At 37.1% G+C, this 12334-nt stretch overlaps 1 non-coding gene across 1 annotated transcript; it reads left to right on the top strand.

The window, feature by feature from the left end:
* Window positions 1-872: 872 nt before the first annotated feature.
* Window positions 873-945, top strand: Trnav-aac (transfer RNA valine (anticodon AAC)). The gene has a single exon. It is a non-coding gene; the product is annotated as a tRNA-Val (tRNA).
* Window positions 946-12334: the final 11389 nt, after the last annotated feature.

Here is a 12334-nt window from a genome sequence, read left to right as displayed (position 1 = left end):
GTAAGTCTCACGAATTGATTGTTGATTTCAGTCTTTTTGGAGCTGTACGGTAGTGTTAATTGTATCTAACGATGGGTCGGTGGATTGGTATGATGGTTGAGGTGACTCTTTAGCTAATTGATAGTAACTCATATGTGATGTGATGGTACGATGTAAGTATTATTTGATTTTAACTAGCACTGATAAGAGGATGACGTTTTAATGTTTTGAAAATATGTATCATAATTACTTACAAATATCTTACTATAAAGTAATAAGGTCCTAGAAAAAAAAAAGTTACTTTAATTAACTTTAAGACCGTTTACTCGGTCATAATATCCAATTTAATTAAAGGACTGCACTGTTAAGACTGTAATGTAGATTATGTGTTTAATGTAGGTACTTTAGCGATCAATATAACTAACGAGGGTTCATTATTAACTATTTTCCCAAAATTAATTTAAGTATTAAAATCAAAAACTTAGTAAAATATTATAACTAGAATACTAGATTACATAGTTTACTTGATAATAATATAAACTGTCATAAAGATACCAAACTTATCAAAACGATAATACCTAATAACCTTCGGTCATACTGAATCACTAATAAACTGTATTGCAAAGACAACTTCCACCGATGTTCAGATTCAGAGGGTCTAACGCGAAAAACGAAATCGAAATTTCTTTATCTGCCTCTCTGTCCCTCGAATATGTAAGAACGATAGAGAGACAGATATTGAAATTTCAATTTTCGTTTTTTGCTGTACTGGTATAATTGACCTCGATTTAATCTACTGTGGATTACTTTCACCACGCGTACGTATATGTAGAGCGTGATATAAATAATACTTACATAAGAATGACATGACTAATTTCGCAGTAGCACGTATAGTTTCCGTGGTGTAGCGGTTATCACATCTGCCTAACACGCAGAAGGCCCCCGGTTCGATCCCGGGCGGAAACATTGCTTTTTGCACTTGAAAAATTTTTTTTCTTAATTTTTTGTCTCTCAATAAAAAAAGTTTAGGTTTATTTTTATTACTCCTGACTTTTTTGCGCTTTTTAAAATAATGAATTTAATATTCAAGCGCCATTAAAATGGGTCATTTTACGTAAAAATTGTGACCCAAATTTTGTTCTTGAGTGTGTCAGGAACAAATTCCTATGTACTATTTAAAAAAATACGACAGTTAAATTCGACTATAGAAACGATTAGATCTTAGGCAACTGAACGTTTATTATTAAACAAGACACAATAGAATGAAAATTATGCAAAATGCAGGTAATAAATTAAATGAATACGATTCTCCGTTATCCAATACGCATGTCTATGACTAAAGATATTTATATAGGTTAGAATGACGATAAGATACCCACGTACACATTTTTCCTGTTTTTCACGTAACTGAGCCGACTATTAGAATCAATGTAAGCAACCCCCCGCGGACGATGGTTATCAATTCGGCTTATCCTAGACCTTTCCAAGTCCACGGTAAAAAACAGTAACTGCCTTAGCTTTGTTGGTAGTTACTGCTTTTTGCTGTTGAGTGTGTGCTACCTCACGTGACGGTGCAAATTCTTGCAGGTTTATGAAAGACTTGCTGTTTTTTACGAGAGCGGGAAAAGGAAGCTCGTGTGTTTGACATATATTTATAGATAATATAGCCTGGGTCATGTTTCAAGTTTAAAAAAAGTTGTGTGTTCAAGAAAAAAATTCTTTGTGATGCATTTTAACATAGATAAAGATGAATGGCTTGCTACAAAACCGACACCTATAAATTGGTATGAAAAACTGAGGACAGTTTTTTCTTTTTTTTTTAATTAATAGTCATCGCAATATGGAGTTATATAATAAGACAAGTAAGAATGTTACTTAGTAAGTATGTATTTAAAACAAAAGTAAACGGTATATTTTTTTCTGAAAACACTCGTACACACTCGTAGGTATAGGAATAAGCATGAGCTTATTCGAATGCTTTATACATTTTCTATGAAATTTAATTTCGGTTGTAAAGATGTTTAATTGTTTTTTTACCCTGTGATAAACCAAGTATTTGAATGAGTAAGTATCTAATAAATTTCATGCATCTATGCTTTCATCGACTCTTTACCTATTTGTAGCCAATTGTACAGTACCCCTGGTGTAAATAAATTCGATTTCCAAACGTGACGTACGCGTTTGCGTTTAGTCTCATTTTGTATTGGATTTCGAAAGAGCGCGCCAAGCGGGACGTTTTGGAAACTCAAAATCCTGTACAAAATGAGACTTAACGCAAACGCGTTCGTCACGTTATGATGTCGATCAAAGTTACACTAGGGGTACAGAATGGCCTAAAAATACGTAATAAAAAGTTCACTGCAGCATATTGTTGATTGTAGTTTTAATTTTAATGAAAATGGAAAATACGAGAAGTAAAAAAAATATCCTAAAAATTGTTTGTCAACGTAGTTTCGGGCCATCCTGTAAGATACCCTACATTATAAAAATCGTGGATACTATCATAGATTGAATTTTATTTATTTATTTAAACTTTATTCCACAATATAACAAATAAAGTAACAAATGGCGAACTGAATGCCTAAAGGCATTCTCTACCAGTCAACCATCAGGCTAAACAGAAACAGTATGACGTGCAGGCATTAAACAAAAAAAAACAGAATAAGTAACTTAAAACAAGCAAAATAGCGATAAATAATATATACTAACGGTAATAAACTTACATAAATATACTATAATTATATATACACTAGCTGTGCCCGCGGCTCCGCCCGCGTGGAATTCGGTCTGTATCAGTAACCGGCTCATTCATCTAATTTCTCTGCCTCTCCCCTGGAGGTGGAACTTGAAGTAAAGTTGACAGATGGATACGCTAGAGGACTGTAGTCCAGATAAAATATTTTACAATTAGGAACCACTTAATAAAACTACACTCCAAAAATCAATTGTTTTTTTTTTTTCAAACTCGCCCTTATTCAAATTTTTGACGTGATTTAAACGACATAGAGTAGTAGATGTATATCGGACAATACAGTTCCACTTTTGTATTTTTTTTACATCCTTGACTGGCCTATCCAAATCATGTCCATGGAAAATATCATCCAAATTGGTGCTCCAGACCAATCAGTCTAAGCATGAAAAGGTAAGAAATATACACATAGAAATTCATACTTCCGAACACTTTCGAATTTAGGTGTAATACCTATTAGTTAGAAGTAGGATTAGAGGAAAGGAGAATAGATATCAAAAACTTGAGGCCGAGTATTTACATTTTGTTTACAGTTATGTTTATGTATGCACAACTAAATATATACATATAATTTTATTATATCTACAGTTACATACTATTATAATAAGTAGGTATGTAAGAGTATATGTACATAACATTGACATTTTACAATATTTATCTGTACACCACATTGCGAGTCTCCCCGGTGGGCATCAGCACGTGCGGCTGGTAACGCGCGAGCACGCCACGTAGAGCTGCCCGTGCGAGAAGCAGCCCGTGCGCAGGTCCACGCCGGCTGCGCGCAGCGTCTGCCTCTGCGACTTGTTGATGTTCATGGCGAAGCAGACGCTCACGGAGAACTGTAGGCGCTTGAAGTGGAACGGGAAATTGCTCAGGATGAGGGGGATGCGCGGGATGAACACGACTTCTGCGGCGCCACACCCCTTCAGGATCTGTGCCTCAATGAGGTTTCGCTGCAGCTGCACTACTTTTAGCTGGGTTCCGTTGCATAAATTCGGAGGCGACATGCTGCATAACGTCTCTGGTAGTTGTGGCTACGCCTAAAATCACGATCGTCGCTATATTTTCGTAACCTCAATGTGTTGCGAGACTTTCGTGAAAGGTTCGCTTTTTTTCGGGAAGGCATTTTCAGTTCTTAGTTCTTATGGCATTTTAACGCGTATAAAATGCGAGTCCCAAATCGTTTGACATTTACACCGCAAACATCAGAGATTTTTTTTTCATAGTACCCACCTTCGTAGCCATTATTAAGTGCTTAAAAGAAGCGATACGTATGAATATGGATACGATAAAATTACGATTAGGTATAAACTCATTTTTAACCGACTTCAAGATTTTAAAAGGAGGAGGTTATCAATTCGGTGTGTATTTTTGTTTTATGTTTGTTACTCCATAACTCCGTCATTTCTGAACCGATTTTGAAAATTATTTTATGCTTGAATCTATATATGCATCTGGTCCCGTTTTTATCAAAACTCAGTTACACAACACAATAAACATAAGGAATCGAGGGAACTCTTCAAATGTGAAAGGCATACATATAATGATTTTTGTATTTTCTTTAACAAATCTAGCATTTACATTTTAAAAAGTGACATTTGATGAAGTGGAACTGCTGATGATGATCAGAATGGAACTCTTCAACGATATATAGTACACGTTTGGCGATTTGTCCTCTTCGCTGTGTTTGTTAAGTAAATTAGATTTTCAAGACAAATTTTTGTCAAGTTCGAGTTCTGACGATGGGGTCCATGAGGAATCGAGGGAACTCTTCAAATGTGAAAGGCATACATATAGTGATTTTTGTATTTTCATCAATAAATCAAGTATTTACATTTGTAGAAGTGACATTTTATGAAGTGGAACTGTTCATGATGAACAGAACGGAACTCTTCAACGATGCATAGTTCACGTTTGGCAATTTGTTCTCTTTGCATGTTTGTTTGTGTTTGTGTATTTGTGTTTGTTGTTTGTGTTTGGTGGGAGGGTGGGAACATTAATTGCATGTAAAAATACGCAAGTAAGTATAACGGGTTAGCACTGATTGACTAACACGTTATTTTCTCGCGGATTAGCAAAGTAATATTTTTTGCTTTAATTAGCATGGATTTCCGCAAAGTAACGCCTGATTCTATTAATTGTTTGTCAAGCAGTTACGTTTTCAAGGTACATTTTTATATTTCTATCCTATTTAGTTTTTTTTAATAATTATCTGGTGCTTTATTTCATGCATGGTGTGAAATAATTAATTTATCTTGAATACAGTCGAATACCCTATTGCAGGTATCTTACCAGTCAACCATAGGGCAAATCTGAAATGTGTCAAGGTGGGTGCAGTGACAAAAAAACATGTTACCTCCTTTTCTACATAATTAGGCGTAGGAAGCTGTCTTTTTAATTTAATTGTATGAAGTCAAAAATCAACAATAATCGTTGTTTCACCGGTCTCCCTCATTGATGTCGGTTTTTTTTTTCTTAGAAATTATTAGTTTACTTGATTATTAAATGTTTACTCAGTGTGCAATTTATGGCAATTAATTTACTGTCGTTTAATTTCGTTGTATTATTACATCAACACAATTGAAATTGAATTGAAATCCGCACCCCCCTTTTCTAACTTTAGAGTTAATTTGGCAAAATCCTTCCTCGGTGGCTTAATTTCAGCGCTCCTTCCTAAGTAGCGCCATAAGATTCAGGTGCAAACTTAACTCAATCGAGTGTAGTGGCTACCCCCCCTTCTAGGGGTTGAATTTTTATAGCCTATAACTTGGCCGGGGATTTTCTCGACAGATTAGTAAAGTTTGCATCAAAATCCGTTCAGCCGTTTTCACGTGATGCGTGGTCAAATAAACAGACAAACAGATAAACAGACAAACAGACAAAAAATCTAAAAACTGTTGAAACGTGTTCTGTTATCGATTCTTAGTATCCCCAGCCTACTTTTTTTGGAATATCTTCCATGTACAGACTTTCGACCCCCTTCAGCTTTATTATATGTATAGATACATATATATTAATTTATGTACCCAGTGCAAAATTCTATGACTACGATGGACAATTAACCAGAGAGCTTGTCGAAAAAGTCGAAAATTGTATTGATTAACAGTGATTGGAACTATGGGAGTAAAACTTTAACAAAACTTATCAAGCGGACGTAAAAATAGTGCTTATAGCCTTAAACGTATTCGAATATCTATGAATGTAAATATTTTTATGGCTGTAAGTACTATACTATTCCCATCCCTATGGACATGAATATTTTTAGGGCTGTATGCACTATTTTATGTCCGCTTAACAAGTTTTGTTAAAGTTTTACTCCCATAGTTCCGATCACTGTTGATTAACCAATGTATCAATATCCTCATCAATACCTGTTCGAACGCTAAATCCTCTCAACATCCGACACTAAACCAATCAGCTGCAGTCTCAAGTGGCCGGCCGATCAATCCCAGCCTCTTCCTGCCCACTGTCGCTAATGACTAATTACGCTTGCACAATCCCTCCTCTACACAATACTACAAGTACTCACTACTCGTCCACACCGCAAGGGAATATGAACCTTTATGTTAGAAGTCTTAGTTCGTATTGGATTGTGGGTGGTGGAATTGAGACATTTCCTATTCGAGCGACTACGAGCGCGCTCATTAGATATTTAGTGTCATTGTCCTTTAAGAACAAAGCAATTTAAACCCTTGCTCTTTATCTTAAGCTTACTTTTTGTATAAAACATGTCGAAGTTTGCTGGAAACCCAAGGCTTCCTGAGGAAAGATATCGGCATGTAATGAGTTGAGTGTCATTCAAACCATCATTAACTTTGTGGGACTTTTGTGCTCTGTCTGTTCGGTTATTTTACTCTAGTTTGCTCGATTCCTAGTGGAAATATTAAATAAGGGAATGTTTAGATCTGTATGATTGAAAAATTAGGTTACTTTGAGGAAATGCCCTATGATAAAACTGATTTTGGCACAGGTTGAGATTAGTCCGGTTTCCTCACGATGTTTTCCTTCACCGAAAAGCGACTGGTAAATATCAAATGATATTTCGTACGTAATTTCCGAAAAACTCATTGGTACGAGCCGGGTTTGAACCCTCGACCTCCGGATTGAAAGTCGCACGCTCTTACCGCTAGGCCACCAGCGCCTTATGAGTTTATAATTTAAGGTATTTAAATGATTAGCCATTAAACTATAACTTTGGAGCCTCCTATCCATTGCACGATTGGTCATTTCTATCCGCGACAATTCTCGTAAAGAGGTACATAACCTCCCTCGTAGTTAATTACTCATAAAGAGCTTATGACGGGAGTAAAAACTTTCTTTATAGCTAGTGCCCGGTCGGTTATAATTTGCTGATTGATCATTTGGAGATCATGGAGTGTAATGGCGGCTCTGGTGTAGGTTATGGTGTTTTAGGAAATGAGTGGGTTGTATCTATTTGATGATAAAAATGGCGCCAACAGCTTGTTATTAATGCTCGAACTTCAGCCGCTCCTGGGGGCCTACCGTGAAAAACGAAATTCGCAAATTGCGGGGATTTTTCTCTTTTACTGTCACAAAGACGGAATTAGAGTCACAGAGAAAAATGCCCGCAATTGAAGAACTACGATTTTTGCGGTTATAGAACTAATTCTAATTTCAAAGTACGGTGGCATAGCTAAATGTAAACTGTTAAAAGATATGGACATACATCAAAATAAAAAACAAAAAGATAAGTTGATATATTATTGACCGTGTTTCTCAAACACGTAAGATAATGTTTGTTTATTTTAGTTTGTTATCAATTCAGTGGACACATTAATGGCAATGAAATTTTTATCGCTCTGTTACATAAAATACAGGCCATAGATTTGATTTTGATAATAAATCAATGTTATAGTTCAAAATGATTTGTTACTACCTCTGCTCAAGAATAACAAATCATTTATTCAGTGGAGAATGTCCATTGTTGTTGTCAGTTGAAGAATAAAACAACAGTTATTTTTAAGATCTGTGTATGATCCAAGTGTAGGTTACGTTTGGTTCATTGCTCTAATGTAACTCTTCTTCAATCTCTTTTACCTAGAGGGTGTACAAAGGAACGGAGCTAAATTCTAACGTTTTGTTCAGCGTTAGTTGTTAGTTTGTATAAGTAGAGTATCGGCACAAACTTGGATCCTCGAGCGAGCCGTTCCCGCTTCTTGGCGGTAACTCAATTACCGCGACAGGTCCGCCCGCGATAAATGTTCGCTCAGACACGGTCTATGTCACGAGTGAAAGAGATTCTGAACACTGCTTAAAACTTAGCTGTTGAATTTGAAATCAATAGTACGAGTAAGTAACTTTTTTTAAGGTAATATTTAATAAGATTTTCATTTGAACTCGTATATATAATTCCTGTTATTCTACATATATGTACAAGGTATGTAGGTTGATATGACGATAAGATAGCCACGTAAGATACAGTTTTCCTGTTTTTCAGGTAACTGAGCTGACAATTACAATCAATGTAAGCAACACCCCACGGACGATGGTTGTCAATTCGGCTTATCCTACTTCGGCTATCCGCCTTACATATATTAACAGTCTCTAACGTACCTTAGTTTAGTTGGCAGTTACTGCTGTTTGCTGTTGAATATGGGATATTTCAGGAAAATAAGAGTTTCTAAAGTACATTGCTTTGCTAAAATTGCTGATGTATAGGTATTTATGGTGACAAACATAGCGACAAATAACCATGAAACAATGTTTCTTATTTAGACGCTAAGAAAGCAGATGCCATGAAATATATCTTAGGTGCCTATCTTCACCACCCTCGCCCCTCCCTCAGGCCACCCGCCGCATGTCCCTGCGGCCGCCATAACTCATGCCGTGCACCTCTCGCGGTTAAGTTGTAAACTTTGATATATCGCGAACACTCTTCACCTGCACCCTGATTATAAATGGAACTTATGAAATAAGGGTTAGGTTTGTGTTGGATTGTATTTTGTAATTATGTTTAAAATTTGAATAGTTGTAATGTTATAGGTGGGTCAAACGCAGAAAAGTTAAGGTTGCAGGAGATACTGTAGTTTAGACTAACGTTTGGTTGCGACTTACATAACCGTATTTTCTCGCGCCATAGTTTTTGACTGAACTAAAGTTGTATGGCCAAGTTCTTTCAACTTATTTTGAGGATTTATTCCAAATAAAATCCTCTTAATCACCTAATATTTTTGTATTCTACATTAAAACCAAGTTCCTCAAAGAGACAATCACTCAAATTTTTCAATAAACTCTGTAGCAAGCTCCCGAAGTGCCAGCCAATTGTCGTACAAACAAATCAGTCGGCACGCAGCTCGTAAATGAGTCGTAAAAGGCTTGGGGTGTCTTGGAGGTTACAAAAAATAATCGTTTTGGTCTATGACCTAACTGTCCAGAAGTATTCAAAGGTCTATAGGTGACGTTGTCAGCCATAGCTGCATTACTGTTGCGGCGTCTTTGTTTCCGCTTCTGTATCTGTCAATTTTCTTCATAAAATGAGTGATGTTCGCCGCCAATTTCAGCACCGGTTAAGGCGCTCATTTCATCGTTCATTGTATCAAGGAAATTGACAGATATATTGAAGGTCATCACAGACCATGCACTGACTTCACTGTAGCTGCATTTTGAAAGGAAACCCGCACAAAATTTCGCCAGAACCCGAACAATTGTTCTGAACGTAATTAGGTCGTTTTTATTTAACTTGCAATGTTTGTATTTCTGTATGTTAGGGTCTAATCTTGCAAGCTAATTTAGACCCATTTCCCATTATTCGATTGACTTGAAACTTTACATACAAATCTAAGTTGAGTGACTTTGCAATATTATGATACAATTGAGCTGATCTGATGATGGATAAAGAAGGTGGTCATAGGAACTCTGTGATAAAACAACGCAACATATTTGTGTTTGGGTTTATTAGTATACATGTTGCAAGAAAAGTACAGTCTGAAATAAAAGTTTCTATCAAAAATGAATATTTTGCCAAAAAAACCTTTTAAACTATACGTTACAAGTGACAATCACCTTTCCTAGCAGCAAGCCCCCGAAGTGTCTGCCAATTGTCATACAAACAAATCAATCGGCACGCAGCTCGTAAATGAGTCGGTTAACTGCGTCGTAAAGGGGCTGCGAGATGCGTTATCATTGCTTTCATAAGGGCTAATCAAGTGTAGTATAAACCAGTGTTACATGACCTCAGTAACCATGTGTAGTGGGTAAATGCACTTATGTATATAGTATGTCGATATTTGTTTTGGCTGATCCACGTAAAGAAAACGATGTCATTGAGTGTTAATCACGAAACACGACAGGTAGGACTAAGAACGAAGTCGTTACAATCATCTTGAAGTTCAGCAGATTGTTGACTCTTCTTTCTGTAGCGAGGCCTCTTATACTAGTTAGGCTGCCTGGCAGTGGAGCGGAGATGTGAGGAATCAATCAATAGCATTGAATGAGTGAAGATTACAACCAAAAATGATATTGGTTGTTTTCTCACATCATATCTCCGAAGAGCTGTGATGTGAGAAATCAACCAATTAAGGACTTAAGGTCTAGCTGGTGACTCTCTTCTCGGTGGCTTGCTATGCGTATGAAATAGCACTGCGCGCTGTGTGCTTATGACTGCTTAACAGAGGTCGATATCATCAGGGACTGTTAAGGTAGGCCTGTTATGGGAATAGGAAGGTTTAATTATGGTTATGGCGCTTATGGTGAATAAGGTAGCAATATATAATGTAGGCGGTGTGAACAGTTAATTAACTGATCAAATTATAGTTTAGGTAGCTACTGATAAAGTTACGGCCTGTTTCACGATGTCCAAGTAAAGTCCACACCTCAATAAGCTACTTGCCACTTATATGACGATTAAAGTCATCGTTGGCGTTTTACAATCTTCAAATAAGCTTAACTGGTAGATAAAGTGCAAGAAGTTTTATCTGGCAGTTAATCTATTTAATAAGCTATCCAATACTTTTCTCAGGCTTTGTGAACTAGCCCAGCAACAGGCCCTGTGTAGTTTGAACTAGAAGATAATAGATATAATATTTTTTGATATACAGGATTCTTCCTGCAATAATTTCATAAGAAGGTAATTGTTTAATATTCAATAGCAATGGACTAAATAAGACGTTAACTTGTTTCGCAAGAGTTTGTGCAAGTTATTGCAATTTTTGAGAATGGATAAAAGGTAACATTACCCAATAGGTCACAGTCTGCTGTCATCTCTACCTATTGATAATGTTAGATTTAAATATAACACGTATTGGGACAGTGGTAAGCAACTAAGCACTTGGATGTCTTAAATTAATAACAAGGAAATTTAATTAATGTGAAAGGAAGTTAATGGTGAAATAAAATAAAAGGATTAAACTAAAGGATCCGAAGTTAATCAATTATAATTAATCCACAATCTCTCTACGCATCAAAAGTATCACCCCAAAGGCGAAGACACCGTCAAAGACCTAGTCCGACCTATCAAAGAGGTGAATGCTAACTCTCGGCCCGTCTAATATGATTGTGGGGACATCGATACTTACATGTTGATTAGTCCCGTGTAACGAAGTTAGTTAAGTTGGAGTTAAGTTAGTTGACTACAGGAAACCTGGATCTTGCACAGTCGAGATTCTTGACTTAGTTCGCCTTCTTTGTTTTTCAGGGTATTTTTCATGAGCATGTCGCTTTTTATAAGCCAAATTCATGTTGGGATTTTTAGGGTTCCGTACCCAAAGGGTCAAACGGGACCCTATTACTGAGACTTCGCTGTCCGTCCGTCCGTTCGTCCGTCCGTCCGTCCGTTCGTCCGTCCGTCCGTTCGTCCGTCCGTCCGTCCGTCCGTCCGTCCGTCCGTCCGTCCGTCCGTCCGTCCGTCTGTCCGTCCGTCCGTCCGTCTGTCACCAGGCTGTATCTCATGAACCGTGATAGCTAGACAGTTGAAATTTTCACAGATGATGTATTTCTGTTGCTGCTATAACAACAAATACTAAAAACAGAATAAAATAAATATTTAAGGGTGGCTCCCATACAACAAACAATTTTTTTGCCGTATTTATATATAATGATACGGAACCCTTCATGCGCGAGTCCGACTCGCACTTGCCCGGTTTTTTTACGATATAGGAGGCAAACCAGCAGATAAATCACCTGATAGTAAGAAGCTACCACCGCCCATGAACACCTGCAATACCAGAGAGGTTGTAAGTGCGTTGCCGGCCTTTGAGATGGGAACCACTCTTCTTCATTCGCTCCTTTTCTTTCTCTTCTTTTTTTGCTCTGGACGTTGCTGCAAATTCTTCACAAGGACTTATCTGGTCCGGTGAATCGATCGTCGTCACGTGACATGGGCGTGTTATTGAGTTAATTTTCTCTGTTTTCTACAAGTGAAATAAACTGAATAGAAAATGATTAAAATATGATAAACTGGAATACGCCTCCCACGAGTAACCCGGCACCTTTGTAAGTGAAGGCTGTATAATTGAGTTGTTGAGCTGACTTAGCTTCGAGCTCGGTCCGCTAACTAGGTTATAGGTGCCTTAAGATGATCCTATTGAGACATTATAGGTACGAGTATATGATATAGGTACTACTATATGTACATATTCACTACTACTA

Source organism: Cydia pomonella, chromosome 8 (assembly GCF_033807575.1).
Source record: "Cydia pomonella isolate Wapato2018A chromosome 8, ilCydPomo1, whole genome shotgun sequence".
NCBI classification, from domain to species: domain Eukaryota; kingdom Metazoa; phylum Arthropoda; class Insecta; order Lepidoptera; family Tortricidae; genus Cydia; species Cydia pomonella.
The sequence above is the reverse complement of the archived record's forward strand: the minus strand, read 5'-3'. Positions and strand labels throughout refer to the sequence as shown.